At 44.6% G+C, this 15000-nt stretch overlaps 1 long non-coding RNA gene across 2 annotated transcripts in view; it reads right to left on the bottom strand.

The window, feature by feature from the left end:
• LOC308085501 overlaps positions 1-15000 on the bottom strand; it is an 87820-nt gene that overhangs the window by 28148 nt on the left and 44672 nt on the right. For both annotated transcript variants that reach the window (XR_013933178.1, XR_013933179.1), the window contains exon 3: positions 7929-8048. This is a non-coding gene — a long non-coding RNA (uncharacterized lncRNA). The remainder of the gene's footprint in view (positions 1-7928; positions 8049-15000) is intronic.

Here is a 15000-nt window from a genome sequence, read left to right on the forward strand (position 1 = left end):
GTGTGTGTGTGTGTGTGTGTGTGTGCGCGTGCGCGCGCGCGTGTGTGTTCCTGTGCGTGGCAGCCGCCGGTATTTAGGGACATTAACATCCACATAAAGATAAGTCGCCAAACGAGGGGCTTAAGAGTTAAAGCCACCATTTCACTCTGCAATGCGTGTGCATGAGACTCAACCGTCACAGCAAGGCAGTGACACTTTCAATGCACATAATTTCTTCGCCCGCTATCACCCGACTCCTACACTCTTATTATTTTAGACTGGGGGAAGATCAAAAACGCGGGGATAATATCCACCCGAGAAATAGTTGTCGGAAAAAAGCTGAACTGTGAAGCAAAACCGACTGGAGGGAGATGTACTTAGTGAAGACCATGCCATTGCCCCCCACTGAGTCTCAGCTACATGATACATAAATAACCATTATGAATCATGCTGTCGGTCTCACCCAGCCGTTTCTCAAATAAGATGCTGTCTCTGTTTAGTCACAATGGTGATGATGAGCGACCTCCTGCCGATTTTCTTTAACAGAAATAAAAAAAGACAAAGTTCTATGCTCACTTGTTTATCTTGTTCGGAGATACTGTAAGTAGCTGTGTATCTTACCACTCGATTGTTGCATTGGAACACCTCTCCCTAAAAGGCTAATACAGAAGAGAAGCTACGGGTGGGTAGGCATTAGGCAACAGAATAACCACTGCTTAATAATAAGACCATTAGTTTGTACATGGGATAAGCAATAACCAGATGAACCTTAGCATCCCTACTCTGGGGAGAACATTCAGTGAAAATAGCAGATCTACAAGCTCAGATCATGTTGCAATGTGGATGTAGATCTGCAATTATTGACAAAGTGTTTCGATTTTTAGGAAAATACTAGCGGGCCTAGTATAGAGCCCTAGAGGACCCCAGTCAATTATTAAATGGTTAACCACTTAAACCCCATTTCCAAAAGTTTTCCAAAATCTTTGGGAAAATAAATATTGTTATATATATATATTTTTTTTTTGTATTACCATTTTCACATATAAAGACATGCCCAAAGTAGGGACACCAGGGTTAAAGTGGTTAAAGGTTTCCAAGCTAAGATGTGATCCAATCTAGTTCTAAAGGTTTGCTTGGCTCTAGTCTCTCCAGACAGACTGTTGGTTTACATAATTTTCAAATACTTCCGCCTAAAGGCCAATTTATGCTTTGAGCGGCAAGTGTGAAACGACACGTCGCACTAAGTGCCTCACAACGTTCTTTAGTTTTTAGTATTCAAACTGTTACAGACTCAAATTCAAATAGTGTGGAAGAGGCTTGAGAGACAAGCAAGGTTAGAAAAAACCAATGTACCAATTTAACAATCATGCCGTCGGTGTTGCTCGCTGCCTCTGCTCCTTGGCATCGCTTCACAAGCAATGTCTTGGGTGGTTCACTTGCTCAGAGAAGATTACCCTATGAAAACTTTATCCCATGGCAAGTCTGCTCAGGCCACACAAATGTAAACCTTGTAGCAGAAATCAAGCCTCCATTCAGGGAATCTCTTTTGTCGAACTTAAATACATCCCAATGTGTCCATCAACAAAGGTCCCTCTTCTCTCTCTCTGACACTTTAAGTTTAGAATTGTTCAACAGGTCTGTGGGTGTTTTTTTCCTTCCTTTATTTCTGTCCTTCTTTAGAGTATTAAGGCGAGTGGCCATTGAACTACAGCGGCTACTATAAAAATTCATCAGGATTAAAATGACCTCACACGCAAAATTAAAGTCCCCCCCCCTTGTAAAAAAAAATACACAATGAGGGGCTGTATCTTTCTTAAGACATTCTCTGCTTCCTTGGGAACTGGATTGTTTCCTGACAAAGTGGTCTCGGCGCGACAATGAGTACCTTTCAGACGCACACAGGGACTGCCTTTACAGCTTTGCAGACGGAAGGATTTCACATATCAATCAAAGAGAGGGATGGGGGGGACGAGGAGGGACCCTCGGCTGTTGAAAGTGGCCCTTCAGAAAGCATGAACAGATCCAAATGGAGTATATGCTTTTCTCTCTTACCGCCACTATTCATAATAAGCGAGCACATAGGAGGGAGGGGAACCCTTAAGGCCTTTTTTCCCCTCTACTTTTCTTCCCTCATACAGGGAACGCAGTATCATAGAATGACAAGTATCGCTTCTCGGGCAGACCCCCTGCAATAATAAGTCTGCGAAGCATTGAAAAACTTACTTGCGGTGCAGAACAAGAGATGCCCTCTCTCTATTCAGCATCCGTGCAAGCTTTCATCTTACAGAATCCATGCATGTACAAGCATATCGTCGCTGTATGGTGGAAACCTTGTATGTGCAAAACCGTTGCATTTCAGGAAATGGACAAAGAACCTGTGTTCCAATGGATCCATATATTTAGTCACAAGCTCTTGTTAATACTTATCATTGGATAAGTATTTCCACAGAGAAACCTTTAACCTGGCTTGCCCATTTTGGGCATGTTATTAAAGGTGAAAAGTTTCAAAAATAACAGATCTTACAAGTTCAAAACACGTTGCATCGCGAAGCATTGTGTAGATAGGCTATTTTCTCTACTTTTGCGCACCACTGTTAACAAAGTATAATAAAGAGCGTTAATGTATGAAAAAAAAAGATGAAATACGGAAATACAAGGTTTCTGCCCGACAGCGACGTTATTATGGATGCGGGGGTGTGTGTGCAGTGTACTGTGGTACAGTATATGTGTACGTGTGCATGTGTGTATGTGCAGGTGGGTGTGTCAATCCATTACACCTCTTCCGTGGTGTAATGAGCCCATGACTGTGTGCACGGGGCTACACCCCTAGAAGCCACCCACTGTGCCACCCAGGCACACTACTGTCGCTAATCATGCTGAAAATGGATAGCGTGTCACCACCGGTAATTCACAACTGTATTAGAGCACCTCAGCCCAGATAGAAGCTACATAAAACATATAAATATAGTATTCTATTATAAATATAGTATATTTTTGACAGGCGGAGTAATGGGCACGCCTTAAAGGTCTTCTTTATAGGTCATCAGCTGCACTCTATGAGCCTGAAAAATATTCTCATCTAAGACTCATTCATTCATTCATTGGGAGGCATAATTTAGTGCAGGAGAGCAGAGCCAGAGTCCTCTCTAGTCACTTGTTATAATAATTTTTAAGTCATGGGACAAATATTGGCTATTTCCTGTGGACTAAACATCCAAATGTAATATTTCCTGTGAGGCTCTAAATTTAACATTGTTCCCAATAAAGCAGAAAGTAGGCGAAATAAGTTGGACGGTGTGCTACAGCGCATCAACAAGGTCAAATGTCAGAGGAAGTATTTAAAGAATGCTGAGGCAGAATATGTTTTTCTTTTTTTTAAGTGATCCTCTGGTATGTAATGTAGTTATACAAGCAAATGTGAATTTGCAGTGACGGATTATTGTGCAATATAGGTTGTAAAACCTTGCACAGAATTGAATGCAGTAGGTCAGGCTGAAATATACTGTAATTGTGATGATCATTTGTATTAATGTCAACGCAAAAAGAAAAAAGTCCTGGAATGAGGAACAATATTTGTGTATGAACTACACTGACATTTTCAGAGTTCAAGAAGGAATTGTTCATTACAGACTTAAGAATGGCTTCATGTGCTCTATTGAATGTTTCACCTCTGACATCTTACCAGCTCATTTCAAAATTTCGCCACATGGACACACCAACAATGTTCCATTATATCAACATTGTTCACTGTCCTTAGAATTACAATGTATCCAGCTTGTATTTCAGCCTGACATTAAACTAGATCTCTCTGTAAATGAGAAGAAAATGGAAAAGAAATGTATTAGTATTCAATGCATGTGTGTGTGGCATATGTGTGCTATTTTTAAATAGGGATGCTGTGAAAGTGCGGAATTGGGGACAAGGCAGCCTTGCACCGGGCCGTGACACAGACTTATGTTAAACCTAATTAGATCATGATAATAGCTTTAGGGCCCCAGTGATCAATGCTAGAGGTCTGTGGAGATGAACTTTCCTTAAGTTTCATGCTGAGCACTGGGTGTACTCCATTATTTTCTATGCACACAGAGTGGAGACACTTAGATAGTTAAGATTTTTTTAACCACTTCAACCTGACGTCCCTATTTTTGGGCAAAACATAAATTTGTTCAAATTAATTGTATAGGCTATTTTCACCATTCATCGACAACAAAGTAAAGGCTAGAATTGTGTGTGTGTGTGTGTGTGTGTGTGTGTGTGTGTGTGTGTGTGTGTGTGTGTGTGTGTGTGTGTGTGTGTGTGTGTGTGTGTGTACTGTAGGTCTTTGTGCATACAATATGTCTTATTACGTGATACCGTGAGCATGCATGCATTCCACGGATGTGCCTGCGTGTGTGTTCTCGTGGTACACATGTGTTTGTATGCGTGCGCTCCATATGCGCATGTTGTTTGCGTTGCCGTGCCCTCTGCTCCCCACCACTCCAGCCTCGTCTCCCATGACATAAAAGATTTCATAAACGCTGCTATTTGCCAGAGGCCAACCTGATTCATGGTGTATTAGTGCTGGGTCACTCTGTCTTTTCACTGGTGGTCCCTAGTCTGTTCTGGTGGGGCATGCTTTCCCAACCCACTTCCTATTTGTGAAAAAAAACGGGTTGGCAGAGTGAGCCCTTTCCCTGCGAACACTGGTAGTCAAAAGTAATTTATACCATTTTGTGGCACAGCGCTCATGCTAAGCTTTTCATTATCCACATTATTCGGCAGCAAACGCTGGCTGGATGCGACTGTCTGATACAGGCTAAAATACAGCAATCACTAGTTGTAGAGTATCCTAGAGCTACAGTATCTAGCCGCAATCGCGTTTAAAGTTTCTAACAAATAACGGGTTTAACGTCATTTAAGCCATGCGGCTTCCCTCCTCTCGGTGTCGAGTGGCGAGGCGTTAAGCTCTCCATGGTGACATCTATCTCTTGTGACCACCTTGCAGGCATCTTTTAAGCAGAGGAATTTGGCCATTATGTGGCATTAACCTCATTAGAAAACACTCTTTAGCTGCTCCAAGATAAAATTGATTTACAGCTGCCATTTCCACCACTGCTCTCGATCAATGGTTAAACTATCCCTTTTATGGCCCAGTGCACACTCTCTGCTCTTTTTCTGTAGCTTTTCTCTTTTTTTCCAACCACTCTTTAATTTAACCTCCCCCCTCTCTCCTGTACTGGTGCTGGGCATGTAAGCCCAAAAGGGAGGGCTATCATTATGTCCCTACGGTCGAATGTCAAACAAAATACATTTTCATGATGGTGGATGAGTAGGACAATATCTCATGCAGATATCTTGAACCAATTGAGTGTAAAGGTGGGATTTTAACCGAGGTCCGTAGCATTTATGTGGGAAAATCCTAATGCGGTTGACCACATGAACATTCACCAAAAATAGCTGATCTAAGCTCACTTGAATGGTGGTGGGAGGGAAGGATTTGAAGCGCTGTATTGAAACTGGCACTTGAAAGAAATATGTGTAAAACATTTGGACAGGTTATGGTCTGGATTGGGACTGAAGTGAATGTTGGGACTGGTGCTTGGTTTGAGACCGGAGCTGACTGGGGATGGGAGTGGGACTGGGGGGTAAAACTGGGGCTAAGACTGGGGATGGGTTGGGACTGGAGCTAAGGCTGGGGCTGGGGTTGGACTATAGAAGGAGTTGGCTTATATAACGGTATCTGTGGCCCAGCAGTAAATCCATGCTGTGTGTCTGTGCGGCTGAATGTCAGGGCTCCACCCGCTTGCCTCTGACAGCTCAGGTTTATGTGGACGTTTAAGCATAACACGCAACGCTGTATTTCTTTGACAAATCAATAAGACCACCATTTCAGCTCTCCTTCCTCTCCCTCCCTCCTGCGCCCCGCTCCGCTCTCATCTCCCACTGTCTGGGTGAATTGATCCGCACGGATGGAGTGATATCAACCCGCTGGATAGAGTGATACGCCCAGCCCCCTCCTCCCCCACCCCACCCCCTCCCTTCACCGCACTTTTGACACATAAATAAAATATGTGGCCTTTTTGTTTCGTCTCAATGCGTTAGGTCTGGGGAAGGAATAGGGCACAGGGTGGGGTGCTGGTGTGTGTGTGTGTGTGTGTGTGGGGGGGGGGTCATATGGAACAGTTGGAGAGGGAGAAGGGGGCTGAGCGTCGGTCGGTTGTCATCACTCACCGCTCACAGCCGCCTCACAAAATCCCCCGGAACTTTCTGACAAACGCATTTGTTAGAGTGACGAAGTCAGATTCTAAAGAATGGCATTAGAAAATAATGTGAGCTCTAAATTATTCAGACTTTTTTTTTTTGCCATAATGCTTCACTTTACAACCACACACTGTTACGCGCTCGCACACACACACACACACACCCACACACACACACACATGCACACACGCACACATACATACCCATTCGCCCACATACGCACACACATACAAATATATCACACATATATATATCCTCCCACTCACATCTGAATTATAGCAGTATCCATTTGGAGTCATCATCCAAATTTAGCCAAGGAAGGGATGAGAGTAGGTGCTGCGCGAGGGGGGAACCGGGTTCACCGACTCTGTCACACTACTGCATTTAGGTGCCAAGCCCAGCTCACAGTCAAGCCCCACTTCAATATCAACCTAAATAAATCAGCACGTTGCCTACATGTCTTAGCCCCACTATCCACAGACCGACACAACATGTTCACCCACACCTCAGCTAGATATTCCTGCCATGATAGCGAAGGCATTTCTGCGGCTGGACTAGAAATAGCTGCTAGGTGAACTAACCTCGCATCCACAGGGCATGCCAGAGGGATGGGCCTGGGTCACACAGAGAGACAGACAGACTGACAGGCCAAAAGGACAGATGGGACTCCAACTCGACAGACAAATGAACAATCCTCTCAGAGGTTCTTTCTTAGCCTCATCTCACCCGGGCTCCTGCCAATCAACTGGCTCTTAGTCACCCTCGTGTCCCCCCCTAACCCTCTGCCCTGCCCGGGGTCAAGTCAGGGCAAACACAAAAGGCACACGACATATACTTAGCCACAGCAGGCTTACGGTACGCAACGTACCGCCTTATGAACACACGGCTTATGGGTTGTGGGCTGGTGAAAGGACAGAACGGGCCAGAGAGAGAGACAGACAGACAAGACAGAGGGACAGAAAGAGAGAAATTTGAATTGAATTGAATTGAAATGAAAGAGAGAGAGAGAGAGAGAGAGAGAGAGAGAGAGAGAGAGAGAGAGAGAGAGAGAGAGAGAGAGAGAGAGAGAGAGAGAGCCTGGACTTAAAGATAGACAGATTTACCCGACTATAACGGATAACTGATGGGATTAAATAGGAATTATCTCTTGATATGCCCATGCAGACTTTTATATAGGGCCAGCAAATGAACATCCTGGCCAATTGCGGTGTGTGTGTGTGTGTGTGTGTGTGTGTGTGTGTGTGTGTGTTGTGTGTGTGTGTGTGTGTGTGTGCGCGCGCGCACGTGCCTGAATGCCCAAGTGCAAATGCCCGTACGGGTCATTATCATAATCAGCGTCATGAGGACGATCACCATCACCCCATGTGGATTGCATCAGCGTGAGGATAAATGCAACCTGCTGTATGGGCTCATTGGCAATTCTCTCTCTCTCTCTCTCTCTCTCTCCTCTCTCTCTCTCTCCTCTCTCTCTCTCTCTCTCTCTCTCTCTCTCTCTCTCTCTCTCTCTCTCTCAGCAATACCATCTTCACCTTGAGTGGCACAAAGTTCTCAGCATCTTGCCCCACTATTACAACATGCCCACCCGGCCGGCGCTCACGACCATGGACATTTTTCCAACCCAAATTCAATGCCCCCGCCCCGCCCCGACCAACACCCCACCCTTCATTCCATCCTCCCCATCCTCAACAGTGTAAAAAGCCCTGAGTCACCTCAGACAGCGGGGTGGGGTGGGGGGAGGTCTGGTAGACAGTGTGACGTGTAGCTTAGCTCCGTAAGTGTGCCTCACAGCCGCAAGCACTGCTCTGCTCTGGTCTGCGCTGATCAGGGCCCTGGGAGAGAGAGAGACACAGAGAGAGAGAGAGAGAGAGAGAGAGAGAGAGGATCAGGGAAAAAAAAATGCTGAGCTCACAGCCGTTCGTTCACCCTTCCACCACCCCCTCCTCCCCCTCCCCTCAGCCCTCACCCTCCTCGGGAGGGGCTTCCCCCATTCGGAAGGGGGAAGAGGGGGCAGTGGGGAGAGTGGTGGTTGAGAGGATGGGAACATATAAGTCCCCCTCCACCGCTGACTGCGCTGCAATAACCTCGCAGCGCTCCCAGCCTTCACTACTAGTCCTTGTGCCCACCCCCCCCCCCCTCCTCTCCTCTCTCTGCCTTGGGCTCAGTCTCCATTCCTACATACTTTGATTTCTATGAACACTATGAGCCAGACCTGTGAAGTTCTCCACTGTGTTGGAGGGAAATTCTCTTTTCCCCAATGTAGTGTTTCCCAAACATGTTTTTAATGAGTTTTAGGCAGTTTTTTGTACTTTTCCTACAATCATTTTTCTTTAAAAAAAAACTGTTCAAAAAATTTTCTAAAAATTAAAAATAATATATATATATATTTACTTTTCCCCGATATCCGATATTCCGATATTGTCCAACTCCTAATTTCCGATACCGATATCTTTTTCACCAAAAGTCAACTCATTGTCATTGTCATCTAATAAAACAAAATAGCTATACTATCAATATAATATCTAATAAATCTGATATAATACAGTGATGTTGTTGAAGTCCCAGGACTCACTCACTGGTGGTCATTTGAATGAGTCCCACTAATCTTAGATTAGATGTTGGCCTATTTGACAGTGCAGAAGCATAATTGCCTTGATGCCTATAACATTAACGAGCGTCAACGAGCGTCAGCTGGACTGAGACACACACACCTGCCCTCTGCAGTGCTCTAATTTGAAAGTGACTGGAGTCTGTCTCATTTCTCTCCAAAAGCCCTTGAATATGATGGAATATGATTAAGGTTTACTGTGATTATGGTAAACTCACATTTCATATCACACACACCATACAGTAAGAACTCCTGTAACTTACAAAAACATTTAAAACATTATTTTATTTTTTTAAACCCACACCGATAACATTGGGAGGCCCATAATATCGGACATCCCTAAAATAAATGTTTCAGAAATGTTCAGAAATGATCAACAATGGTGCAAATAGCAGATACAAGCTCACAACATGTCACACTGCAACTGCATAGATCGCCTATTGTCACTATTTGTGAGATGGGAGACAACAAATCTCTATTTTGGGTCTCGAGCTGAAATAATCTGGGACCACATGACTTCTTAACGGTGCAGTGATGTTTGGCTAACATTGACTAAATTATTCAGGTAAGTCTGGTAACATTTTAACGACTTTGGAGAGAACAAAATTATAAAATAAAGCCATCAATGGGAAAGTGATTAATGTTTAGATGTGGCTGAAGCTGTGAATAGACAATGAGATGCATTGATTGCAGCATGGTCCAGGACAATCCAGGACTTACTTTAATTAATAAAACACTAGAACAGCGAGTAACCGTTGTAACATGTCTGTCTGTCTGTGTCCCTTTTGTGCCCATATAAATGAACACATACAGATACAGAAATAAAACATTGCATAACTGGGCATGCATTTCCGACTTAGGGGTCTAGTAAACTTACATAATTTACATCTACGCACAACCAGTCGAAGGACTGTGGGAATTGGGAAAAGGTGTGTAGAACTGTAGAAGAGGTGGAAAAGTCCTTGTGCAGTGGTAAACGTCTGTGGACAATGTGTGGAGAATGTCTGAAGAGTGCAAACTGACAGTGGACTGACTAACTAATCAAATGGCAGGTGTGGGGAATTCAACAGGAGTGGGGAATTTGCCAAATCAAGCTTAGGCTGGGGTTGCCATGGCAATCAATTGGCTCATTTGGGCCAAGGCCTTTTGTGCAATAGGCGTATCGGCGGTTCTGGACAACCGCCGATCCGACGAATTTTAAGTCGGTCGGTCGAACGGTTCTCGAGATACGTGAACTGCAGACATACAGACATTCCGTGCATTTATTGTACGATTATTTTAACCAATCTGTATGCTAGATAAGAATTTAACTAGAGCATCTGCAGTGGTTGGAGTTGGTCTCCCTACTCTTTCATTGAAAAATGTAGACCCTGATGCAGGATAGGACACCTATTATTTGACAATGTCAATAAAGCTATTTGAAGAAGACAGAGCCCCGGATTCAACGCTGGATGTGACACCATGTTTATTTTAGTTCGGACAATTACCCTGTTGCAATTACCCTGTTGCAATTACCCCTCTCTATCAAGAGAGGGAGACAACGGACATAAAAATGATGGACTCTAATTTTAACAATGCGATTTGCGCCAGAAATTAACCCCCCAAAATTATTGTATTTTCAATTCATGATTTGGTCATGTTTTTTTTAGAAAGCATTATGAGCAGCACTTCAAATAAAGCACTGAAGCAGCTTAATATTGACTCTATCAACAACAATCGAACTTGGAGCGAGTCTGTGTAGCAAACTCACTCTCAGCACGCAGTTCATTGCTTTAAACATCTGAGCTCCCCCTGTGCATTAAGGCAACACAATAAAGCTTCAGAGTAGATATGGGGCTACATATATCAAGCAGTAGATATCCAGGTCATTAAGCAACATTTTGACACTTTTGTTATTTACTACCCCCAGCGGCTTCCCACCTCGTTTAATCAGACTTTACTAAATACGCTGACTCAGAGAGAAATGTTCTTTCTCCCGTTCCTGTTATGTTTATCTGTTCGGCTCTGTTCTGCCCTACTCTCTCTCTCTCTCACTTTCCCCCTTCTCCCTCTCCCTTTTGCTTACTTACTCATATTTTCCTAAACGTCTATTTCACATGTGGGGAGGGGGAAAAAAAGTGAAAAAAGGAATAAATAAAGAGAAACCAGTGTTGAACGTGGAGTGTTTGCAGACATGAAAAGCAGCAGTTATCAAAGGCCTCGGCGGTGTATCCATTGTTGTAGCGTGGCGGCTAGCCATTGTGTGCTGAGTGGACTACAGTAGATGATATGTTGGGAATGGGATGGAGCCTTGTAACTCTTATTATGATGACCTTCAGGTCTTTACTTGAACCTAGCGAGTTGTATGCCTCTAAGGGGAAACCTGGAAGCTATTCCAAAGTGATTAAATGTTTTTGTTTATTTCTTCAATCATACACGGTAAAATCCTCAGGGTTGATTTATCCTTTTTTAACTCTGACAGTTAAATGAACACTGAGGATTTTTTGGCGTATTGTCAGTGGATTTCAGTTTGGGTATGTTTGATTTTTGTATCTCAGTATTTTTACCTGAGGAATACATAAAAAAGGAAGAAAAAAGAAGCTCACGCTCTGATCTGGAGCAGCAGCGTTTGCTTTAGAACGTCTTTTTACCTTCGATTTTTGTTCTGCTGGGAAAGGAACACTTAAGACAGAAAGGTGGGTAGGAGGTAAAGTGTAGACACTAAGATGTGGTTCAATACAAGTTATCTTTAATGGAAGGATCCAGAGAAACTTGAGAAACGGAAAAAAAAAGTTTAAACCACTTAAACCCTCTTCTAAGTAAAACGGACCTGAGGTGCAGCTGTACTTGGACAGCTTTTTTCCCGATACACCAAATCTCTTCGCCAAAAATAGCCGATACTGAGCTTGTACATCTGCTGTTTTTGGCTAATGTTCCCCCCAGAATATGTGGATGCTGGGGTTCAAGTGGTTAATGGATCCTGGACAGAGATACCTTCAGGGCACACAATAAAACTCACAGTGTTGTTAATTTATCCATTTGCAACTCTGAGAGTGTAAAAAAAAGTAACCAAATGGACCCATAATGGTACGCTCTCAGAGTAAATCTTTTTTTTTTTTTACAGCGCAGGGAGGAAAGAGAGGAGAGCGGGAGAAAAAAAGAGTGTTTCTTTTTAATGTAAAGTGTTGACAGCTGTGCGTTGTGCTCGGAGTTCGGAGTTTGACTCGGGGGGTCAGGTGCCACACACACACACACACACACACACGCACGCGCGCGCATACACACACACGTACACAGACGCACGCGGACAAGTAAATACACATCCATCTCAGATGGCCCTTGCTAAAGGGAAACTGGATGTGATATTGTTTGAGTCACACCGGCCATCTGAAGTCAATTTCACACAGCGGTGGGACCTCCACAAGCTGCTCCGTGCACCAACCACACTGCTCATAAACAAAACCAAGGGCCCCTGACACATACACACACTCACACAAACACACGTGCACAGACGGATGCACACGTGCAACTTCACTGTACCTCTCCGCCCCTGCGCGCATGTGTGCGCGTGTGGACACGCATCCACCATACACATTTAAATGTTTTATTTGAAACCACAAATTAATGTGAGGAGATTCAAATACAACAGAGGTACATGGCACCTTCTCACACCTCTCACACACACATACGCACGCGCGTGCACACACACACACACACACACACACACACACACACACACACACACACACACACACACACACACACACACACACACACACACACACACACACACACACACACACACACACACACACACACTGTAATCTCTCTCAATGTCTTATCTCTCTCTACATCTCTCTCTTTCTTTCTTTCTCTCTCTCTCACTCTCTCTGTTTATCTCCCCCTCTCTCTCCTCTCTATCCATCCCTCCCCACACACACTGGGATAAGTCATGAGGAAATTGATGCCCATGTTTTGTGGGACCACCTGTTCATTCTGGATACAAGTCTAAGAACCCAGTAAGGGTTAACCCTTTTTGGGGGAGGGAGCCAGGACTGTGTGCATGACTGCATGTGTCATGTGTGCGGTAGTGTGTGTGTGTGTGTGTGTGTGTGTGTGTGTGTGTGTGTGTGTGTGCGTGTGTGTGTGTGTGTGTGTGTGTGTGTGTGTGTGTGTGTGTGTGTGTGTGTGTGTGTGTGTGTGTGTGTGTGTGAGCTGGCACCGCCCCGTCTGAAACGTGCCCCACGAGTGGCAGACTGGCTCAGGCTGTCCGGCTGGGAGGAACAGAGCCCACTTTCGGACCACCCCCCTACACACACACAGACACACACACTAATCCATGCACATTCCATGGGGAGCCAGCATCCTTCCTTTCTCTCTTCTCTCCGTCACCTGTTCCAACCATTACCTGCTCTAGATCTCATCTCATCTCATCATTTCTGGTCAGTCATCTCAATCTCATTGTCGCTGTCGGGCGGAAAACCTTGTACGTCCACCACCATTGCTTTTTTCATTATTAGTATTATTGTTTGAATGAAATAGTGAAAATAGCCTCTCCATAGCATCTCCATGTGCATCACTATTTTGACTAATTTTATGCGACACTCACTCAGTAGGGCATTAATAAAAAAATACATAAAAAGTTGAAATATGGAGATAAAGGTTTCTGCCCGACAGCGACGATACGCTCAAGGTCCCACGATAGCGGTGCATTGATCTGAGCGCTGGTTATCTGAGCGCTATCGTTGCACCGTGTCTTACGTTCAGATATAGGCTTACAACGGTGCGTTTGTAAAAGCCACGGCGAGGTGCTAACTGAAGAGCTAAGCCTGGCTGGGAACCCCTCTGTATCAGAGACAGGGATCGAATATATAGTACCAGTCAACAACGGTCCGTATTGTGTTACGTGCTGCTGTGTGCGGAGGCTTTAAAATGCACCCAAATTACACTGAGAGCACAACCACAGAACCACACACACACACACACACACACACACACACACACACACACACACACACACACCCCCACACACACACACACACACACACACACACACACACACACACACACACACACCCCCACACACACACACACACACACACACACACACACACACACACACACACACACCTTGCATTTCAGCACCACTCGTGTGCTTCACAAGGGTTTTAAAATAAGGGAAGCATCACACATGATCACTAACACCCACCAATATCACCCACCACCACCACCATCACTCACACACACACACACACACACACACACACACACACACACACACACACACACACACACACACACAGACACACACACACACACACACACACACACACACACACACACACACACACACACACACACACACACACACACACACACACACACACACACACAAATACTGTAATCATCTCTTGGGAGGAAAGACAGACAGAAAAAATAGCAATCTTGTCTTTCAACCCAAACAGGGAAGGAAAAAAAAGTATTTTAAGGGGCAATGAATTTGGTGGATCTGAATAGATGTTGGTACATGTTTTACTAAAGGAAATATAATGGCAGACTATTATTAGATCACATTAATCACGAGTGTGCCAAAGGCAGTGACAGCCGTGCTGAAAAGGATTGAAAACGCTGGTAATGGATATAAATTACCCAATTGTGTGATAAAAGGATTTTTTCCCCACTAAGAAGGTAAAAAGGAATAACACACTGCGAGACACTAAATGTGTGTCTACTGTACATGTTTGGATGTGCACGTGTGCGCGTCCCGAGCGGCGAGCGTGTGTGTGTGTGTGTGTGTGTGTGTGTGAGTGTGTGTGTGTGCGCGCGTGTGTGTGCACATGGGTCTGTGTGTGCTGCTCGTATGTTCGTGCGTGTGTGCATGTGTAATATGTTATAATACAGGGTTATCAGTGGGATTATAATTTGAAGGGAATCTGATAGGGTAGTGAGGTCTGGCGTTAAAGGAGGAGAAGAGGGGAAGGATTAAAAACAGATTAAGACGGTCTGCAGTGATGGAGATGAAAGGAATGGGAGAAGAACGACAGCGAGGGGGTGGTGGTGGTGGTTGGGGGGGGGGGGGCGGGTAGGAGGGCCTGTTTTGACAGGGGTCTGTCGGGTTGGTTGGCACGGTGATAATGAGTCACATCTCTAGCGCGCCGTTATTTATCGCCGACTTGGCTCACAAACAAAAGATCAAT

This window comes from Gymnoscopelus braueri, assembly GCF_963280865.1.
Source record: "Gymnoscopelus braueri genome assembly, chromosome: 1".
NCBI classification, from domain to species: domain Eukaryota; kingdom Metazoa; phylum Chordata; class Actinopteri; order Myctophiformes; family Myctophidae; genus Gymnoscopelus; species Gymnoscopelus braueri.